Source organism: Miniopterus natalensis, chromosome 9, assembly GCF_054644295.1.
Source record: "Miniopterus natalensis isolate mMinNat1 chromosome 9, mMinNat1.hap1, whole genome shotgun sequence".
Taxonomy (NCBI): Eukaryota; Metazoa; Chordata; class Mammalia; order Chiroptera; family Miniopteridae; genus Miniopterus; species Miniopterus natalensis.
In genome coordinates this window covers 64,415,282-64,438,398 of record NC_142089.1, presented here as the reverse complement: position 1 = coordinate 64,438,398, position 23,117 = coordinate 64,415,282, and positions in this window count along the sequence as shown.

The window sequence follows — 23,117 nt, the reverse complement described above, 5'->3', positions numbered from 1 at the left end:
TCGTTCCCTGGTTGGGGAGGGTGTGGGAGGCAACCAGTCAGTGTTTCTCTCTCACATTGATGTTTCTCACTCTTTCTCCCTCTCCCTTCCTCCCTCTCTAAAATCAATAAAAGCATATTTAATAAAAGAAAAAGAATTTTTTTAAATTAACTCTCATCTTTGAGCATTTGAGAAAAAAATAGTTTGAGCATTTTCATGACTTTTCTTCCTGGGTTTTCCTATCCATACACCAATTAGGGCATATTGTGCTGTATCCTGCTTTTTCTTACTTAACTTTGTAATCTATGTATTTTCCTTATTTTTCAAAACTTTGTTTTCATGGATTTGTATTACATGTTCATTTACCAAAACCTTAATTATTGCATATTAAGTGTTACACAATTTTCTAGCCAACTACAAATATAAGAACAGTATAAATATAGTCATTAGTTTAATAAATACTAATTAAACCCTAGTATATTCTGGAACCTCATGAGAGAGCAAGAAAACCCTGTCCTTGCCCTCAACGAGCTTACATTCTAGTGGAGAAGACACACAGTTTATAACCAATGTGTTATTTTTTTTTTTCTGTCTTAACTATGATGTTTCACGAAGGAGATATATAAAGTTTTAAGAGTCCCTATCAAATCAGAGTGGGGAAAATATCAGAGACAATGTGAGGAGATCACATTTACATTGAGATGGGAATATTGGTTAGAAATCGGCCAGGTGAAGAGAGGGAGGGAGAGAGGGAGTGGAAGTAGGAGAATTCAAAACTGAAGAAAAAACATGAGTGAAGAGCGTGATGTGGAAATGAGCCTGGGTAAGAAAAAACAAAGAAACAAACAAAGAAGGCGAACATGGAGAGTAAAGGAGCGTGAGGATGTTACCTGTGTCCCTGTATCAGTTGGATGTAATCTGCGTACCTACGTAACGCCCAGAACAGTATCAGGCGGCGGTCCTGAGAAGTGCGTAATAAAGTATGGACTATGGATTCACCGACCTGGGCTGACATTCTGAACTAGTTTCTAGAAGTGACGACAAGCACTGACTCATCAAGCGGCCCTTTGACCAGCACGAATGTACCACCTGCTCCTCATGATAAGTAGAGCCACTTGTGGTCATGGAACCAACCCATTTTGTATTAATCTGTGGGCTTAGTCTTCGAGATCCCAAACTCTAAGCAACTGAATATACCTATCTCAATATCTAGGTCTATCTATTTATCTATATTTCTTTTTAGTGGATCTCAAGGAAAGGTCATAAGTAGCCTCCAAATTTTTCCTAAAGCTCTGAGAAAGATGAAGGGTGAATTGTGTTTTCCAAAAAACTGCAGGGCAACTGGTAAATAAAACTTGAATTTTATAATTCAATATCCTAATGGACATGTATCACTTAGAAATTAAGATCAGTAGGAAGACACTGGGAGGAAAGATTCATTTAACATTTGTTTTTGATGCTTAACCACTGACAAAGTCCTCCAGAAAAACTGACCTAGAAAGAAACATTGATTAAATTCATGTTTCCATCTATTCCTTGTGGGAATTATAAACATCAAAGCCATATGAAAAAATAGCAAACTCCAATTATTCCATGAATCTCATACTTTATTAAATCATATAAATCTGGAAGTAAGTTACAACAGCAAGCAGAATACAGGATGGGGCAAAAATAGGTTGACAGTTGTGAGTACATAAAACAGAGTTTATTCTTGTATTATTATTTATTAATTATTGTATTATTTCCCATATGAACCACTGTAAACCTACTTTTGCCTAACCTTGTATTCCCTTAAGTATATAAGCCAACAAGAAGGATTTTCTAAAGGAACCATTAATACATCCTTTGAGCACTTGTATACGGAAAGCGTTGCATAGGCATTGATAGAAATACAAAGATGAATAAGTTACAGTCTGTGCTTTCAAGGAACATATGACATCTGGCATAAAATGGGTAATTGTAGAATCATGGTGGCAGCTTTTGGTTTAATAGAATTCAAGTTGAGCATAAGGCAAAAGAAAAATAATCCACTTTGAGTGTTTATGTGTGCTGCCAGAACCAGGTTTACTCAATGTTATGTCATAGGATTTAAATACTAGGCAAATTGTTATACTCCAGAATAGGTAGGTTTTCATGTCACCATGATGACCCTTTCTACCTGACAGAAATCCCCCTAACAGAGTCGCTGAGAAGTGAAATAATAAGAACTGGGGGTGGAGTCAAGAAACCCAAGTTAAACTTATTTACATAAAGATGATGCATTTGGTTGAAAAGATAACATTGAAGCTGCCTTTCACTCCAAGGTTCCTGATGCCACTACTGTTAACATGGTTTAATTTTTTCTAATTAGTTGTGCAGGCCTATCTGGACCATTATTTTTGCCTTTAAGGCAGGAAATAGAAATTTAAAAAGAGCTAGGATGAATGCCTGCAAAAGGGTGCACCTAGGCCCTGAAAACACTTGTGTGTTTTTTTACATTTTGACTGAGTCGCATAAAATGAAGCTTTCAACTGACTTTCTTAGTCCAGCTTTATATCTGTACTTATAAAAACATTATGTAATATTTATTCTATGAGATGCCATTGTCCCTCTTATAGAACTGGTGAAATTGAAATATAAAAATCTACATGCATTTCTAGTGCTAAATGTGCATATGTATATTTCTAATGAGACATATCTATACACTACGCGTCTCTATCATTGGGATACACATTTTTTACCATGTTATGAAATTTGTTATAAATTTCCAGACTATATATTTTTTATCAAAACAGCTTATATCATGACAGATGGTCTATCCACTATGATACATTTAATAATCTGAGGCTTGCTTGTACAGTAGATTATTTAATTTTACATTCATTAGAGGTAACACTTCATCACTGTGGTCTCCCCACAGACTTAGAACAGATTGCGACTGAAGCGAAGTAGCACCTTATCCCCCAGAAGTCCATGAGGAAATAGCCAAGGCCCCAGAGATGTGCTTAGGGCAGGAGAATGCCACTTACTGGCGCTCAAAGAAGTTATCGTCACAGACTCGGCATTTATTCCTAGGTACTGAACTCAAACAGCAGGGAGGCAGCTTGCCTTTCGGCAAATTGTATGAAGGCCTTTTACCAGAAGGTCTGTAGATAGCAATGGCGGCAGCAAGCAAGGACTTAATTTGAATTATTATTGTAGTAAAATAAAATTTACTAAATGAACATTTAATGATATTGGGATAAGAGAAAAAAGCAAAGCTTTTCTCAGTAAAATCTGGGACAGCTGCAGCCCCTCTCAAGATCTCTGGTGAATTGTCAGGCTTTTGTAACATGTGACCTTGTGCTATTTATAAAAAGAAAGAAAGAGAAAAAAAAAAAGAGTATTTCTCTAAGAACCAAGGTCTAAGGCATAAAACACAATTGATATTTCATCGAGTTTGGAGATTATAATGAACCTCTGAAGTTGGCAAATGATACCAATTCTGACCTTTAAGCCCTGGGATGGGATCTGACAGTGGATGAGATAAAAGTTTTCCCCAAAAATTAACCTCAGCCTTCCCTTTAATATAAACATTATGCATTAATTCTAGGAATTTGTCTTTGGTTTGCCATCTTCTTTACTGTGTGCCATTTTCCTGCCTGGCGAGGAAACCGAGCCATGGGGGGGCAGGGGCTTCGTGGGGCAGGGACATGATCTCCAGGTGCCTGATTCTAAGGCTCAGGTTTAATCACTACACTGCACTGAATCAAAACTTGGAAACAATCTGTCACCATAAGACTTTTCAGTCTTCCTTTTAAAAAGAATTAAATGTCTGAAACTTTAATTTGATGGCTGGCCTCCAAATTAACATAAAAAGCTTCAGGTCAAACGCAGTACTTCTCTAGGCACAGCGGAAAACGTAGAAACATACAAAGGCTTCAAGGTGTTTGTGGACTAATGGGATAAGACATTATTGATTGCAAGAGTTGCATAAAAGACGGTAAGTGGGGGAAAACACTTGTTATAGCCAACACTTGCGCAGGCGCTGTCTAGGAGGCAGGCAACCTCCTGAATGCTCCCTGGGTACTAACTCTTGTGAACACTTGGAGGCAGGTGATGCTATGATCTCTCTTTACCTGATGAGGTGATCTTAACTTTATAGCAATGTGAGAAAGTATCTAAAGGTGAAATCTGGACTCATGCCAGCAGGGCCCCAGAGTCTGGGATCTCCACACTCTACTGCTTTAAAATAATGATCTGACTTGACCCTCTATCTAAAGGGATTGGTTCTAGCTCTTTAAAAGTACAGTATCATATGGGGTTGCTCTGAACCTGATTGAGGGGAAGGCAAATAGTTCAGCTAGGGGCCCACTCTCTTATTTCCTTAAAACATCAAAGCAGGATGTGACCAAAAGTCAGAGCAGCTATGAGAAAATTATTTAGAAGGATGTTTCCCACTCCCTGACCAGGACATGCCCTGAGGGATTCGATATATACACTTTTGCATCAGAAACCTGACATGACAGATTTTTTCACCAAGTCTATCACTTGTCTTAGCTCTTTGTTTTGGAAATAGATACTGCTGGATTACTTTCATTTCAATACTGTTGATATGATAATACATTTACAATGTTCAAAGTCAAAAGTAATTTAAAAATATCTACAGTGAAACATCTTGCTTCTACTTCTGATTCCCATTTATCAGTTTCAACCTGTATCCCCGGGGAAAGCAGGGTCTACTATGAATCCTATTTTTAGACAAAAGTTATTATACTATACACATCTTTCTGGACCTTCCTTTTTTTATTAATAATTTACTTACGGACCTTTCTATATCAGCATATGGTCTCTCTCATTTTTTTAAACTGAGGTAACATTGGTTTACAACATTATGTAAGTTTCAGGTGTGCAGCAACATAATTTGACATCTGTATATACTACATTGTGTTCACAATTCTTCACTGTACAGTTGACACCCTTTACTCATTTCTCCCTCCTCCCCAATCCCCCTGCATTTTTTTTAGTGTCATTGCCCTGTGCCCTGTTGTTTGGATGATTGTAATTTATCTAATCCCTACCAAATCACTGGACATTTGGATTGTTTACACTGGACGACCTTGAATTTTTCATTGAGCACATCTGCATATATATCTGCAGGATTAATTTCCATATTGAAAATACGTCAAAAGTTAAAACATATTTATAATTTTGATAGGTATCATCAAATTGCCCTTCAGGGCAATTGTACCATTTCAGGGCTTCCCAAGCTTTTCCACATCATAACACTCAAAGGAAATAAAGCTATTTACACTTGGGACAAAGTGGAAAGGACTTGGAGCTCTATAAAAAAAGATGACTGTGGCCAAAGGGAACAAACCTACAGGTTCGAACTGAGCAGGACCCACCCAGCTGCCGGAGAGCTGAGGGGATCGGTGTCTGTGTCCCACCAGGACGGCTGGAGAGCCCTGTGGCAACAGGGGTCTGGACCAGCAATGTGCGAGAATAACTATTTCCCCTCAGCTTCACCAATGAATAACCATGAACTTTGGAATTTTAGGTAACCCCATAGATTTAAAAAATTCTATATCTATGCAGTTTTACTTTATTATAAGTGAGGCTGATCATTTTTCATGTGTAGGAGCTTTTTAAAGCTTTTTGCCTGTAAGCTGTCCTATCAATTATTTTTTCTGTTCAACTATTTGTCTTTTATTATTGACTTGAAGAAACTATTTATATATTAAGAAAAAACAACCTCTGTGCCTATGATATAAATGGCAAGCCCCCTGCCACACACAATTTGTGTCCGTTTCTTGACTTTATAGCTTTTTGGTTTGGTTTTTGCGTTTGCTTACAGAAGTTTCTTTTCTGTTTTCTTGTGTTGTTTTTTACAATTTGGGCTTTGAGTTGTTGGTTACAAAGGACTTCCCCACGAGTGAGTTCTCACATTATTTTTAAGACCTTATTTCTTAATGTTAATTTTTTTCATTTGGAATTGTTGCCGATATTAAGTGTGAAATATGGGTCCAACTTCTTCCCTTCAGATGGGTTATACTAACACCTTACATAATGACATATACTGTTATAAACCAATGTTACCTCAATAAAAAGTCCATCTTGCCTTTACATTTGAGAAGTATTTTAATTTTTCTTCATATGGGTTTGTACGCCTTTATTAAGTTTATTTCTAGAGATATCGTTTTGCTTGTTTTTGTTATTTTCAGTGTTTTTCCCATTATGTGTTCTAACTGCTTGCTTTTTGAACATAACAAATTTATCACTTTTTATTTGTAATATTTATATCCTATGGCTTCCCTGGATTCTTTCACTCTCTGTGGTGTTTTAGGTGATTCTATCGTATTTTCAAATGCACCATCATATCATCTCCACACTGTTACAGTATGAAATGTTTATGCTTAAATTTTTTCTTTATCTTGTCAGATTGTATTAATTAGTAATGCCAGTGCTTTGTGGAATAAAGAGGTGATAGTGTTTTTGTCTTGATCTTGATTTTAGTAGGAAGGCCTTTTGTATATCTCTATTGAACTTGATGCTGACTTCTGGGTTGAGATTGATAAGTATTTACTCTGTTTAAAGACCTATCCATTCTTATTTAACTGAATGTGTTTTTGAAGAATGGCTACTGCATTTTCTCAAATGACTTTTCAGCATATATAAAAATGACCATTTTTTCCTGATATTATAAGGTTTATATTAATGCATTTTCTAATAATAAACCACCCTGCACTTCTAGAATAAACTCCTCTGTCAGAATAAAGAAGAATTCTTCTTTTTATATGCCCTTGGATTGCATTTGCTACCATTTTTCTTTGAGTGGTTCCATCATTATTTATTACTGAGATTAATCTATAGTTTTATTTCTACATGCAACATCTTTATCAGGTTTCATTATCCTTTTTATAGTTCCTTGGAAAAAAGATTTGAAGGTTTTCTTTGGTCTACTAGCCTTTAGAACGGTTTACATAGCCTCGATGTTTTGGCTTTTAAATTCCCCTAAAGTTTCGAAACCTGCTGCTTGGCTGGGTATACTTTTTTTATAATTATATTTATTGCTTCTGTTGAAATAGTTCTGTCTACATTTTCTATATTTCTTGATGTCATTTTATGTAAATTATATTATCCTTAAAAAAACTATTTTATTCAATTTCTTCAAACTAATCTCGTCTTATGAATGTCTAATTTTCTTTGTTTCTATATAAGCCCCTTTTCCTGTTTACTTGTGTTTCATTGTTTTTAATTACGGTTTCTTTAAACAATCAGATTTTTTCTTTATTCCTTAAATTTATCATTTGTTTAATTCATTAGAATTATAAAATACAGGCCATAGGGTCTCTGCTGCAATTAATCAACTCTGTCATTATAACACAAAAGTAGCCATAGACAAAATGTAGATGAATGAATATGTCTATTCCAATAAAACTCTTTTCTGGATACTGAATTTTGAATTTCGTAAATGTTCATGTTTCTTTTCATTTTTTTCAAACATTAAATAAAATGTAAATACCGTTTTTATTTTGTACAAACACACACATTAACTCAGATTTGGCCCCGTAGGCCATGGTTCGCTGGCCCCTGCTTCCCCTGATGTACCTTCAGGTACACGCTTCTTTACACGGTCTCTGTTAGCTGCCTGTGTGAGTAACAGTAACAGTTTTCATTTACCTCTTCCTGTTCCCTTCCTTTCTCCACCTTATTTACGTTGTCAATATTTTCTTTCTCATTGTTTTACTTTATACTATTAAATAAGCCTATATTTCCAGAGTGAGTTATGAACATGTATTGATAAGTTTTGACCCTGAACTATCATAGATGAATCAACTCAGAAATGTACCCACCCTCTTCCTCCTCTTCACTTTTTTCAATATATAGTATCTACATTGTCAGAGGATAGTTATAGTTGTTTTTGCCACATCCTATGTTTTACCCTCGATTTTATGGGTAAATAAATGCAATGGTCACCACCAGATCTGTTGTCATATACGTCCCATTTGCCTCTTTGTTGGCTGAAGATTCTCTTCTGGCAGTTCTCGTAAAAGGAGTTTAGATTTTATATGCTTAAAACTTGTAGATATGTTAATCTGGATATGCAATACTGGTTTCTTTTTTTCTTTAATTTAATACCTATTATATGTTGCTCTACTGACTCCTGACTTTGTATGTTACTGTAAAGAAATATGTAGAAGCCTGATTGTTTTATCTTATTTCAGGTACCTTAATCTTTTTGCTTGACCGCTCCCATAACTCTTTTGTTTAAATCTTGGAATGTCAATAACATTATTAGTACAGTGATGGTTTCCTCCTTCTGTTTCAGGGGTCCTCAGCAATGTAAAAAGTCAAGACATATTAATTTTGGAGATGTTTTCTTGAATTTTTTCTTTAAAGATTTTTTCCCATTTTGTTAGTTTATTTTTTTACTTCAGGGATTTCAATTACATCTATGTTGGATTTTTGTTTTTGCTTGTTTTCTGTATCTATAACTTTATCTCTAACCTTTTGAAATTGTTTTATTTTATTATTTCTAATTCATTTTATTGGTCTCACTTATATCATCTATTTCCTTTACTATATTTTCCACAGTATATCCTGGCTATAGTTCCTTACATTTTAATTTTAATTTACATGCTAATTTTGGTTTTCCTTCTATTTTTTCCTAAGTTTTACCAGTTCAACCTTCTCTTCTTCTAATTCCCACCCTTTTCTGAGTTCCACTATTGTGGAACTCAGAGAGTGCTCGAAATTTGTAAAAGATACTGCTTAATTTTTATACTTACTGAAAAATTTTTAGGTTAAATATTGTCTCTATTGCACCATTTTTCTTGTGAGTGTTCTTTTTGGGATGCGTTTTGATGCTGTTTGTCACATTTGTTTTCATGTAGGAATATTGTACAGTTGCTGGGCTGGTTCTTTTTATATTACTCATCATTGAATAGCTGGATTTTCTTGGATCAGTATTTTTAGAGAGTTGATGGTCAAGAGGGGAAGCTATAGCCAGAATAACCTTTAAGATTTCATTATGCAAAGAATCTTTATTTGTTGCCACAGAGATAGATAGCTCTATACAAATATGGCTCACCTGTGTGAATGTTTTGTAGCTCTAAGCCCCTTGATTTCCGGGTCAAACATAGTGAAGAGTTGGGTTCAACAGCTTGTTGACTTCAGTTCTAGCAGATTTTTATTTATTTTTTTGCAAATAAGGTTATAGATTTAAATTTACTTGCATCTCACCTCCAAGAACTGTAACTTTACTATTACCCTCTGAATTCTGCTGCTGATGGGCTCCTTCTCACTTGATGTTTCATATTTTTGCTGCCTATTGAGAATATTCTGCCAATTTTTTGCAATTCCAAAGCCTCTTGTTTTAAAAATATTTTATCTGTCTTCCAGGTTTGATAAAATTAGAGTTCCTAAACATTTTTGTTTTTCTTCTTCTGATGCTATTATATGATATTCAAGAGGGAAAAAGGAACTGTGATGACTTTCTCAGCCACATTTATGTTATGCTGTGCTTTGAAAGACTTGAGCAAGCCCCGCCAGACATGGCTCAGCCGTTGAGCGTCGACCTAGAATCCAGGTGATTGGGGTTCGATTCCCGGCCAGGGCACATGCCCAGGTTGTGGGCTCAATCAATGACTCTCTCACCATTGATGTTTCTATCTCTCTCTCCCTCTCCTTTCCTCTCTCTGAAATCAATAAAGATATTTAAAAAAAAAAAAAAATACCTAAGTTGGAAGAGTTGAGCAAGAAATGAGCACCTATGACCAGCTTTCAACAGATGGAGTATAAACTCCTAAGAAGCAAATCCAAGACTATGATAAACCATGGAAATTTGAAATCTCCAAGAATAATCCTGATGTAAAAATATGTCTAAAGAATCAACATAATGGAGAATCTAAGAACTATAGAAATACAGATAAAGAGAAATTAAGTGTTGACAGGAACAATGACTAAAGGGATTATATGGGGACAGAGATGAGAAGGATTCATTGGAGGCTGGAGCAAAGTCATCTTGTGTTCTTTCCTAAAATTTTTGGCCTAAGAACTTTGGAAAATTCTCACTTACTCTTCTGTGTTACTGATTGCTTCCTATCTACCTCAAGATATCTCAAACTGTGAAGAAATGGAAAGAGAGAGAACGAGTTGAGGGGAAGGAAGAAGGTTTTGGAATAAAAAAAAATATTTTTTCTCTGTAGTCTCCAGAGTTTATTCCAGTTCCCCAGAACCAAGCCAGGCTCCCAGTGGCTTTCTGGACCAAGGGTTCTTGGCAGAGACAAGATTCCAAAAGACAGAGGTGCCTTTGAGACATGTCCTGGAACCTGAAACCAAGCCAAAAGAGCTTGGAGAGCGAGTGGAGCAGCTTCAGAACATTTTGTGTGACGTACTCCCTGCTGTCCTCTTTGTTGTATAATTTTTAAAATTTATTTTTTCCTTCCGAATATTTTAGTCTGCTTTTATTAGTCATTTTAAGGAGGACCATATAAAGACTTGGCGAAGGCGGGCCCTCACTGCTCTCTATGGTCTCAGTGCAGCACTCTGCCTCTGCTCTCTCCACTGTTTACTTATAAGCTTGGTTTTGGCAGCCAGTAAGTTTATTTTACATTTTACTGAAGTGTGAGGGGAAATACTGATAGGAAAACTAAACAAAATCCCTCACAAAATGATATCACCAAATGAGCAAGTACCTGAAAGAGTCAAACATCCGGATGCCCAGAACTCAAAGGCTGATTTTCTCCCTTATAAGGCACCCTCAGAATCTCTTCCTGCTCTGGCCTGTGATAAGATCATCTGAAAGTTAATCTCTACCCCAGAGAGGGCTGTATTCACTCTCAACCTACACTGCAAGTCTGAGTCCCTGCTCCCTAGGTTTCTTGTCTGTATTGCCATAAGCTTTTCAGAACAGAGTTCTCAAATTTTCTGTTGCTTTAAAGAATGAGAATGCTAGATCTTCTATCTAGTTAATTTTTCTTACTCAGCGATTGGTAATTATTGAAAAATAATATAAAATAGTTTCTTTCTTATATATAATCATGTATGTTACCATAAAATACATATTTCAAAAGAAAAATTACATTGGCCATGTAAAAAACTAAAGATATGTAAAAGGATGTTGGAAAACAAAAGTTTACATGATTCTTCACAGCAATCCAATTAGAATAGATATTAAGCAGATGTGTGTGTGGGTGTGCCACATATGTATATATATTTGTGTGTGTGTGTATATACATGCATTTGTTGTATATGTATATATATAAATATACACAAACATATGTATATATCAATATGTGTGTGTATATATATATGTGTAGACATATACATATCTCCAAACAAACTTATGTCTTCCATTAAATATGTCAATAGTTGAATGATAAATATTCCTATAATCATTTTGGAGTATTATGGCAATTTAACATAGTGGAAGAATATAACTTATAAGAGCAAATGTGACAGCCTAAAAAGTTTATTCCGAAAGCATGTTAGAAATGGATAGATATTATTTCCTAAATGGGAAAAGAAGAGCAAAAACTTGGAGATATTTGAGGAAACAAAAATATATATACGTAGGGAAATCTAATAACCCTTGACAAGGCATTTGTTCAAAGTAGATGCCTGCTCTATTTCCAACTTTCTATATCCCTCAATAAAGCTTGAAGTCTTCATGCAAATTTTAGTGTCTCTTTCCCACAATAAAAATATCGTGGGTCATTGATAACATATGTTATGCAGCCTGGGTCTTCCACATTCCAGGGTGGCCCAGATGTTGACTGAGATGTAGATAACATTGCTGAAATTTGTTTCCCTGAGTAATTCAGTAGTTTTAGAATAGTGAGATATTGGTGAGATAACAAACATACCTAAAATATTGGTGGCTTATTACAACAAAAGTCGTTTTCTTTCTTACACTACATGTTAATAATTAAATTGACCTTGGCCTTCATTTCACATCTCTTCACTCTAGGTACCAGGCTGGAAGCCTGGCCACTACCTGGAATATAACTGGTGGCGAGGAGAGGAGAGCCTGCAGAATTTCAAACTGCCCCTTAGCACTTTTACTCAACTTCCATTGTCCAAAGAAAATTAAATAGCATGCCCAACCTTGTGTGAGGCGGGAGGGTAGGGAAATACAATCCCACTGTGTGACTGGAACAAAGAAAGCTATGTTATCACTGAACAGCCCTAATGACTACCGGAAATAAAAACATTTGATAACATTGTATTGTATTTCTGTTCTATGTTACTGATAGAAATAGGGAAATGGAAAGGAGTTCTCATTTCATTTTTACTATTTAATTTGACCTCTCAGTGAAAAAAGGAAAGACCTCATAGGATATGTTTTATATAAAAGGTGGTCACATCAGTGCTTTCCTGGAAGAAGATAGGAAAAACATTCTGAAAGAGTTTGGAGTAATGAAAGGACTTTGTCGAGACCCTTCCCCTCCATCTTCCCTACGGAGAGGGACAACAAGCACTGTTGTCTATTATAAACAGGGAGGGAATGGAAAAATAACCTCCACCCCTGGAGGAGGACTATGTAATGGGAGGGTAAGAAACACCTATAAAGTCACAAACACAAGACCTAGGCACTTGACGATGGCCTAAGACTGAAGCTTAAGCAGAACAATAGAGAACACCCCAAGCCATCATGTCAGGCTAACCATCTCCTAGTAAGAATTAACATTCAAGAGATAAACCCTCTCTGAGGCACTGCACAAGGGAAAGACCAAAAGCCGAGGGTTGAGAAGACCCTGGGGAAAAGAAAAGAAAACCTTCTGACAAAACAGTCCTCACTCAATAGAAAAATATGTAGTGTGCTGAGAGTAACCATAGCAACAATAAATCTCAAACCCAGCTCAATTCCTAATTAGATTAACTCTGATCCTCACAGAAAAGTTTCAGCAGAAAAAAAGGTATACCTACTTCTTGACATAGACACTGTATACCTCAGTCTTTATTATAGTACACAAGATGTCATGTCTGTACAAAAATTACAAAGCATTAGGAAAAAAAAAAAAAGAGAATTCCCAAGAAGTAAAGCAATCTTTAAAAGCAAACTCAGATATGACACAGATGTTAAAACTATCTGGCAAGGAATTTCAAATAATTATGATTAATATGTAAAGGCTTTAATTGAAAAGACAGATAACATGCAATATCAACTGGGCGATTTCAGCAGAGAGAAGCAAACTATAAGAAAGTAGCATATGGAAGTATTAGAAATGAAAAACACAGTCATGGAGATAAAGCACGTTTGACAGGTTTATTAGTAGACTTGACACGGCCAAGGTGTATTAGTTTGCTAGGACTGCCAAAAGTATCACATACTGAGTGGCTCAAACAACAGAACTTTTTTTCTCAAAATTTGGCAGTCTAGAGGACCGAGACCAAGGGATCAGCAGGATTGGTTTCTTCTGAGGCTCTCTCCTTAGCTTGTAGATGGTCATTTTCTCCCTGTATCTTCACATGGCCATCCCTCTGTGTGTGTCTATGTCCTAATCTCCTTTTCTTATAAGGACACCAGTCACGTTGAATTAGGATACAGCCTAATGACTTCATTTTAACTTTATTACTTCTTTAAAGAGATCACCAAAAGAGACCCTATCTCCAAATGCAGTCATTTTCTGTGGTACTGGGGCCTAAGACTTCAACATATAAATTTGGGGGTGGGGCATAACTCTGCCTATATCACAAGAAAAGATTTAGTAAACTTAAAGATAGGTTTATGGATGATACTAATTGAAACTGAAAGAGAAAAATTAGGGGAGGGGACCCAACCGAAGAGATTATCCAAGAGCTGTGAGGCAATACAATATCAAATGGTATAACATATATGTAATTAGAACTGCAGAAGGAAGAAAGTCAGTGGAACAAATTTAAAGATATAAAGCAAAGAATCTCTTAAAATTAGTGACAGACATGAACTTTAGGTAAAAGAAGCTCAGGGAAGAGCAAGCAGGAAAAACTCCAAACATGCACAAATACACATTCAGAGGCACACCACTTCACCCCTAAGTATATCACATTCAAACTGATAAAAACAGAAGGTAAAGAAAGTCTTGAAGAAACTCAGAGAAAACGACACGTTACTTACACAGCAATGAAAATAATAATTAAAGCAGACTTTTCATCAGAAGCCATGCAAACTAGAAAACAATGGTGTGACATCTTTAAACTTCTGAAATGAAAAAAAATATCCTGTTAACCAAGAATTTTGTGCTCTTCACAAGTGTATTTAAAAACTTTTTTTTTAGCCCAGCCAACATGGCTCAGTGGTTGAGCATCGACCTAGGATCCAGGAGATCCTGGTTCGATTCCCGGTCAGGGCACATGCCCGGGTTGTGGGCTCGATCCCCAGTGGGGGGCGTGCAGGAGGCAACCCATCAATGACTCTCATCATTAATGTTTCTCTCTCTCTCTCCCTCTCCTTTCCTCTCTCTGAAATTAATAAAGACATATTTTAAAATAATTTTTTTAAATGTGCAATTTTTTTTAATTAAAATAAACTGTGGAAATTGGACAGAAGACCTCGTCAATAAGAAGATTGGATGAAGTTGTTTGGGCGGAAGGAACACGACAACAGAAAGAAACTTGGATGTACACAAAACAGAAGCGTGCTGAAAATAAAAGTAACATGAAATTGTTTTTTAATTACTCTAAAAAACCCCACAACTGAATATCTAAAGCAAAAATAGAAATATATACTGTTTTTAGAGCATATAAAGAAGCACAACATACCACAAAAAAAGCACAATGGGAGAAAAGGGTAATTGAGAATATACTGTTACAAATGTATTACACTACACATAAAGAGAGCTATTTTCATTTAAATGTTTACACTGATTAAAGATGTGTGTTGTAAAACATGTATATTGTAAAGCCTAGGGCCACCACTAAACATTTTTTATCAGTAGCCAAGATAGAGTAAAAGTATAGAAAATTTACAAGGTCAAAAAAAAAGGAAAATAAAAAAATTAATTAAAAATAGCTAAAAAGTTAGTACGTCTTAAGCCAGCAATATTAATAATCACCAACACCTAAAATAAGAATGGTGCCAAGATACTTTTGAAGAAACAGAAATTGTCAGATCTAAATGCAAGAACAAAAAGTATGAAACTTTTAGAATAAAACAGAGAAGTATTATTTGTAGCCTTGGGTTAGACACAGTTTTCTTAGGTACAGCATTTCACACTCTCACACCAAAACATGCTAAAACCAGAATAGAGGGACTTTCATGCATCAACTTTGCCCATTCCTTCTAAGCTCCACAACAGAAACCTGCTCACTTTCATTGAATCACATGCTCTTTTGAAAAGCCTCCTTGCCAAACTGAACAGAGGATTACCAGGGCTGGCTCAGACCTGCCAGCACCTTCTGGGACTGGAGAGGAACCCGGCATCCAGGGGACACGTCCACTTGATGCCTGAATCACACTGAGGCTCCATTAGCAGAAGGAGGTAATTCTTGGGTGGGAATTCAGCAGCCGCCAGAGGAGGCCTGGTTCTGTTATGCTTTACTGTACTGTGTTCTTTGCAAGGAATCTAGTGTTCCTCTGAGGAATGATGCAGCTGTTGGTTTAAATACTCATTATAATATTTAAGAAATACCATTTTATTTCTCACATACTGAAAATTTTCATTGGGAATAGCATCAAATGACTTGTTTTCTTTTGTGTTTTTCAGGTGGGGAGATGTTTGCCATTGATCTAGGATACATCTTTTAGCTTATTGACATGTTTTATTTTATTTTATTAAATATTAAAGCCTCCTTATAATCTCAGAGTACACCTTACTTAGGCATAGAAAGAAGTCCTTGTATTTGAAACCTTTTTTTTCAAATTTTGAAAGACACATTTGCAAAACAGACTTTTGTGTAATGGTTATTACAATAATCATAAAATAATTTTAAAGCTTTCCATTTGTTTTATGTTCCATTTATTTTTTTGAACTATCTGTTCCTTAAATTTTTAAAATATCTTTTCTATAATATCATCGAGTCCTGGAACTTTTAACAGGTCTTAGCTTATGGTTTATTTTGTTTTTCCATAGTTTAGGAAAAGGGATGACTTTTTAAAATTTATTTATTTTTCTAGAAAGCCATGGATTTCATAAAGATATATAATAAAGTAGCTTAAAGGTATAACAAGTATTATCTTGTGTTTTTCTCTGTGCAGTTATATCATCTTTTCATTCCTAATTTTGACTATTTACACTTTCTCTAGACTTCTCAAAGCTTTTCATTTTATTAGAATTTTCAAAAACAAGTGCTTGGATGTATTTGCTAAATCAATTGTCAACCTTCAATTTAAATATTTTTCTTATTAGTTTCCTTATGGTTGCTTTGTTGTGCACATTCAGTTTCTATCAATGACAATTTCGTTTACATATTTCATTCTTTATACTGCAGTGTTGATATTCAAGTTTCTGAATTGGTATGTGACTAGATCTTTGGCCCATATAACATTTTTAAAGCACATTATGATTATTTTTCCTAATTATTCTAAAATTAAAAATATTACTTTTTATTTTATTGATTACAAAACTTCAAACAGTACAGAAATATGTAACTAAAAATAAGTAAATTATTCCATTTACCTTACCTCAAACCAACTTTTCAAAATACCAAGTAACAGTCTCTTCTTTCAAATATCCTTTTATTCATAAAACAATGCATTATGTAAATAAGGATGTAAATACTCATTCTTGGGCTTCTATCATTGCCTGCATGGACAAATATTCCTCTGATAGATTCCAGGGAGTGGGGTTCTTAGGTCAAGGGGTAGGTACATGTTTAATTTTGATAAATACTCTCACATCGCACTCCACAAAAGGCTGTATCAGGTATGCAGCAATAGTATATATTCATGCCCCTTCCCTTACACTCTACTCAACCTTGATATATAACCAAGATTTTCATTTATAATTTGATCTCAGGAGTATTTAGTAGATAGACTTCAATTTTTAAGAAGCTGGATTTTATATTGTTTTTGTTGGTTGTTTAACTTTTTATTGTAGTTCTTTCAAAATTTTCTTGCAACAATTCAATATGATAACATTATTGGTTAAAATTTTGCCTTTCAAAACTTATAGATGTTTCCTCCAAAGTTTTAGGGGTAAAATATGACATATATGCCTAAAAAAATGAAGCATTATCTCTCTCTCTCTAGAATACAACTTTAATATATGTTCTACATTCATATATTATTATATAGATATATTACATATCTGTATTTTGTATCTAGTCTTTAAAAACTAAGAAGTCATTTTAAAATTTTACCACTGTGCTAATTTCTAATAGTGTTCATCATATTTTTATTTAGTTAGAATATCTGTATATTTCTGAAATTAAATTATAGATTTCTAGTCTGGGTAAGAAATAACTCATCATAGTTATAATTTCCATATAAATAATATAGTATATATTTATAATCAAATAACAGGTTGGGGCTTCTGGCTTCCTCCCTTCAACTCAAATTTGGAGATGCCTCAGCAACTAACAAAATGTTGAAATAAATACCTGGGGAGAGAAAAGGTGAATGAGTTCCAACATGTGGGAACAGCTTCCAATGGGCAAGTTCCCGGGTGCACGTTTGTTGTCTGGCCTTGGGACACTTTTCTGGGGGTGCCCTTTTCTCTCTTTGCTTGCACCTTTGCTCCACCTGGAAGCCAAGAGTAATAAATGCCAGCATGGTCCAGGCCATTTTCTCTCACTGGCAGAACCGGGCAATATCCTCAGAGGGGAGCTCCTCTTGGATTAAAAAGCATCTTGGGTGAGAGGCGGTGAGGAGGCTGGGCTGCGAGGGGCAGGCTGTCTGTCTGTCGCAGGGCGCTCCTTGCCACAGCCTCACTGGGGTGTTCACTAGTCTCCCCAGGCTGAAGCCTGAGTTTTCCTCAATCTCCTTAAAGCAGACGTTATTAGTCAATGCAGCTGATAATGAAAAGAGATTAGAATTGGGGTTTCTGGGTGAAATCAAGACTTTTGAGAACTTAAGGAAATGTAAAAGATGACAAGTTTAGCAAGGTACCCAAAAGAAGCTGCACCTAATGGGAGAGAAAGAACAAGTGTTTAAATTGCTCAGAGACAGAAGAGGGTACTGAGAACATGGACTAGGAAAGAGCAGCTACGAAGAAAAATTAACCGCAGATGTTGGTGTAAGAGATACAGTTATTGAAATAATCGCAATGGGTGGGCTAAGAAACTATTCAGTGAGCAGGAACTTAGGCCAAAGAACGTTCCAAAGGGCATCAGGAAAGAATAAATGATAAGGGAAAAGATCATATACATGGAAGAAAACAGAAGACATTCCACGTGTACCCATCAGGAGTGCCAGGGGGGGAAAAATAAAAATAAGAATTTACAAATAGTAAATAATGCAATGTTTCCAATTAATAGAGCGGAGCTCAGAGAGCATCCAGTAGGGTAGATAACAACTCTAGATGCATTTTAGTGAAATTCAAGAACATCACAGACAAAGGACAATTAAAGTTTCTAAAGAGAAAAGTCATATATCTGTCAAAGGAGTAAAATTGGATTGACATTAATAAAAATATTGATAATCTTATTAATTAATAAGACTGACATTTTAACAGCAACACTGGCTTGCAAAGATAATAGACTATTACGTTGAGAGTGCTGAAAAATTAAATTTTAACAAGTTTCATATACAACTGAATTTGCATTTAACTCAAAAAGGGATTAAAGATATTCTCAGGCATACAGGGCCTCAAGTAGTGCTACAATTAAACTCTCTTTGAAAGAATTCTTAGAGGTTGTGCTTCGGGAAGAAGAAAAATAAATGCAGGAGGAAGCAATAAGATATGGAGGAAAAGCAGGGGCTGAATTTAATAAAGTCTATGTTTATCCAAATAAGCACAAATGTGTAAATATTAGATCCATATAGTCTTGTATTAAAACTAGAATATACTAACTTGATTGGGGACCAGAGGCCGTGCTCTGGACACCAACAGAAAGTGACCGCACGCTTACTGTCTTGCTTTGTCCAGGGTGATAGATAGTTACAACTAAGCATTAGTATTGCTAATAAATAAATACATACGTATTTGATTCTCAGCAAATGAGAGTAACCACCAGGAAAATCAAAATTAAAAAGATAACTTTAAGACACGTAGAGAAAGATTCCATCTATCCAGTGGCAAACAGAGTGGTGAAAGTAGAAAGCATAAGAAATAGAAACCAGACGGAAATGGCAGGACAGGCCCCAGTGTGACAATAATATCAGTAACAAAATAGTTTATACTTCACTGATCCTTCACTATAGTCTCGAAATGAATTATGGCAACTTTTAAAGAAATATTGTATACATTAAGAGAAACTAATTCTAAATAGAAGGGAAATTAAGGCTATGATTGTGAGATCCAGTCACGGGTGAGGTATACGTACTCGGTGCTGTCCTTGAATAAAACAATGTGAAAAGAGTGATAATACACACCTATTAGAGCAAGTTTATGCTCTCACATACATGATATTATTATTTTATTCTGTGGTGTCACCTCTCATAATCCTGCCTAATTGGTATGTGACTCCAACTTCAATTGTTACGCTCCTGTCAGTCACTGAGGGTTGTACAGTATGAATGACACACGCTAACACCGAAATGCTACTCAGTCAGAGTGGTTACCTAATTAAAAACCTTTCCCTCCGTTCCCCTTAAACAAGTTAAAATCTCTCTCTCTCTGAAATATAGTGCTGTTCTCTAGCCCACGTCATAAAGATGTTTCCTTCAATGACATAGTTATGTATTATCATATAGTGCCAAAGAAGAGAATTTCTAGTTTCTGAAGGATCCTTTCATATTTTTCTTAATCACATATGCATTAGACAGTATCACAGCAAAAATTATTCAACACATATATTTTCACGAGTTAGATTGCAATAGACATTTGAAATCTGTAGTCACACTCTGTTTAATTCAACATGTCACCTCACTTTTCTGAGCTTCAGTTATGCCCTTATTACACAAAAGAGATTGGAGTGGGTGATTTCAAGCTCCTTCTAGTTTTCATATTTTATATTGACTTCCCATGTCAACTTTGTCCTAATTTATTCATTTTAATAACTTGCTTTAAAGCTAGTAGTATGACTTCTTATATAGCTATAGTTATATTTATTATAGAAGAAAGGAACAGAGGCCTAAACAAAACAAAAATCACCTATAAATCTGATCTATGTCTCTTAGCATTGTTTTATATTTCATTCCTTCTTTGCTTATTGATTTATGTAACGGAAATCACATTTAAATGAATTTTATATCATGTTTCTATTGTTTAACATAAAATGGGATTTTTTACTTTAACATATTACTTAAATCTTTACACATTTTATTTAGTATTGCATTGCATTCAGATACCTTCATCTGCTTAGTCTTTCTTTTCTTCTCTTATAGTTGGTCAGTCTATTGTTTCCATATTTATACTGTTATAAAGGTTGCACAGGAGAAGTTAAATAGTTTCCTCGTGGCTAGATAGTAAGTGGCAGAATTCAAGTCCAAATCCAGGTTCCAAAGGTGGAGAATTGCAGGGCACCTGTGAACAGTTAACAGTAGCAGCAGCATTGAGCAGCAGTGCCAGTCTTTTCCCGGTGATGCACAGGGCATGCTATCGCTTCAATTTCCCATGAATATGGTACCATGGCACCTTCCTGGCATAGAAAGAACTGGACTATTGAAGTGTCTACTTCAGGCAAAAGAGCAGACCTTCAGCATTTCTGGTCAGAAGCAGGTTAGCCAGTCTGTGAGGTATCTAAACTCTTTGAGAAGTCTAAAATTCATACGCCCGCATCCCCTTGTGTGATGAAGGACAGAATAGAATTAATAAGGATCATAAAAAGCACCCTAGGTCTCAATGAAGACATTATTTCTAGGAGAATATAAAATGGTTTTTAAATTTTATTAGTTTAACTTTTTAGCTTTCTCCGTTAATTTGTTATTTTTAATAGCCTGATATTACAAGTTGTTTAAACACAAACTACTCTCTGAAGAAACTGAACAATAACCATCATAGAAAGTGGTCCTCGCTTCCCCTTTAATTTCTCTCGGTGTGAATGACATGGTCAGTGGCTAGGCATGGGCAGTGCTGGAATTCACCGTGGGCCTAGGAAGACCAAGTGGGGCTTCGGAGTGGCCTAAGCAAAACTCCATAGTATTATTTTTATACTTAGGTTTAGTATTTAATTAGTCAGGTTTTCATCCACATTGCCTATCTTTCTTCTGAACCCTGCCAAAAACACTCTTTGGCAGATGGTAAAATAATGAAATTGCTGGCTCTAAAATCCAAAAGCTTCAAGATAATTAGAAGACTTGATACAGGTAACATTTATTAGTCATGAAGAACTTGACAGCATGGAGAATTTTTCAACCCACACAATTTTGAAAAGTGGAAAAGGCTTTTTTTGCACACTGATCAAATTGTGACAAAAAGGGGGGGGGGGGCTACACTTCCTGAAGCTTACCTGGACAGCTCCTTCATTTAAGCATAGCCTAAGCCTTTCTAAAGGTGACTGCATCACTGAGCAACAAGGGCAGGTATGAACCACCTTTCGAAAATGTCCTCTGTTCCAGTTAAAAAAATTCCAAGTTCACTAAGTAGAAATGAGCACCAAGAATAATCTCGATAATCATTAGGTAGTTATAAATAAAATAAAGTGTCTTCTAATTATCAATGTACCTTCTTGCTCAGCAGCATAAGCATCGTTCTTGGGCTGGGAGGAACCATTTGCAGGATAATCTGTTAGATGTATGAGCATAAGGTTTTAAGGTTTTACCAGTTAGCTACTTCACACCCAGCATTTCATGTATAAGCTAAGGTAGTAACCACTCCCAAGTTCCAACAAAGGCAAGTACCACTCGCAGGCACAGCAGATTCCAGCAATCTTGTTATTAACACTAGAATAGGGGTAAATTCCTGCCCTGGGGTTCAGAACTCAGTGCAGGTCCAGCTGATGTGACTTAATCACGGACATATGTAGTCTTCCTAGAGTCAAAGTATTTCCAAACTGAAAGGAACTTTAAAGATGCCCTCATCTCTTAGAGGAAAAGAAAATTGATGCTTTGTGTAGTTAGATGACTTGCACAAGTTATACCCTGGGCAGCCTCAGACTTGATCAGAGAACATTTTCCTGACTTCCTGGAAATGTTCTTTCCACTGCATCATAGCTACAAGTTTGTATGATGAAGCATTTGCCAAGATTCGCCAGACCTAATGACCACAGTCATGTTCTGAGAATACACATAGGAATAAGGGTAGCCACAGAAAATTGCAATTTATGAATTTTTAAAAGTTAAAGTCAAGGGCAGATATTAAGTTGAAAGCCGTAACAAGACTAACAGTTTCTGGCAAGTCATAAGATGTCTTACTCAGTTCCTGTTTTCACGACGAAGGGTGATAGAGCCCCTTGGTAGATGGTTAAATTCCAGTTTGTGTTTATCTCCTGAGGGATTCCCTACCACATATGTGCTAGGGATTTCCTAGCACATATAAGGTGTAGGATTGGTTCATCCTTTACCTGGTTATTGACCATTGCTGCTTCTTCCTTTGTTTTATTTTATTTTATGGAGATGAATATTATATAGAGATTTAATTTTCATTGTTGACCAAACACTAATGAGATAGTGGTTTAGGTTTTTCATAATCATGCTGTGCACCTTGTCACCATCTGCTTGTGAAAATGCAATCCATTAACTTTTTATCAGATTTTAGTTACCAAGTAGCAAACAAACCACTGCTCTGGGTTGTATGACTTCTAGGGGTCCTTGTGTAGAATATAATTTATCATCCCTATAAAATGTAGCATTGTTCCAGAGTTACTAGTCCCATCACTCGGGTCCTCCTGACAACCAAAGTGAAATTGAAATCATAGGAATTACCTGGTTGGTTGCTGCAAAGTTATTGACAACATCACAGGTGGGCCTCTCATGAGTTGACATGCCTAGGAGCAAAGTCACTTAGCAGGGCTAGTTTGACTAGAAGTAGGCTAGCTTGAATTTTGTTTGGTTTTAATATAAGGCACAAAGGAGGTTGAATTAGTTCATGCATTAAGTTTGATAAGCTCTGAGCAATAAAAGCAATACCTACTTAGACAACATTGTGATACACTAAAATTACTTAAATAGCTTAAATTACTTAAATAGTAGTGAATTCTGAAGATTAAACGAT